General features: G+C 30.9%; 1 pseudogene; it reads right to left on the bottom strand.

The window, feature by feature from the left end:
• Nucleotides 1-240: 240 nt before the first annotated feature.
• Nucleotides 241-622, bottom strand: part of LOC104993147 — a 1,710-nt pseudogene continuing 1,328 nt past the window's right edge.

Below are 622 nucleotides of genomic sequence, written 5' to 3'. Positions count from 1 at the left end.
TTTGAAAACATCAGATACACATAGTCTAAAAGGCTTATCTATAGATCTTTGAGGAGGCTTGAAGGAGTCTGGGAAAAAATGGTAAAAATAGAAAGGTTTAATTTAAAAGTAATTTTTGATTCATGTCCAATGAGTCCACTATACTCCTATGTCTCCTAGAAAATACTAATAGCAAATTGACTGTGATTCATATAACACTTTGTAGTTTATGAAATGTTTTCACATGTTTCTTATTTAATGTCACAACAGTCTGTGAGGTAAGTGGAGTAGGCATTAATTAAACAAGAAAAATTTGGCACCAATTTGAATATTCATATAATTCTAAAACTGGTAATCTCACTCCTGAGTGTAAACGCTATCCATTTTCACATAAATCACTGCCCTCTATAAAGAACTCTAAATAATAATTACTATCAAGTTTATAATGTATTAAAATTAATATGATAGTAGTCTTACCAATTTGTTCTAATAAACATAGTCCTTTATACCATTTTGTTAGTTCACTTGATTGAGATCTTGTGATTAGATTTTCACCACTGAGACCACTTGTTGGGATAAAAGCTACATCACTTTCCTTAAAACCTGCTTGCTTAAGAAAGTGCCCAAGTTTTCCAGTAATCTC

Source organism: Bison bison, unplaced genomic scaffold (assembly GCF_000754665.1).
Source record: "Bison bison bison isolate TAMUID 2011002044 unplaced genomic scaffold, Bison_UMD1.0 scf7180017864234, whole genome shotgun sequence".
Lineage (NCBI taxonomy): Eukaryota > Metazoa > Chordata > Mammalia > Artiodactyla > Bovidae > Bison > Bison bison.
Note: the sequence above shows the minus strand (reverse complement) of the source record. Positions and strands in the feature narration are given on the sequence as shown.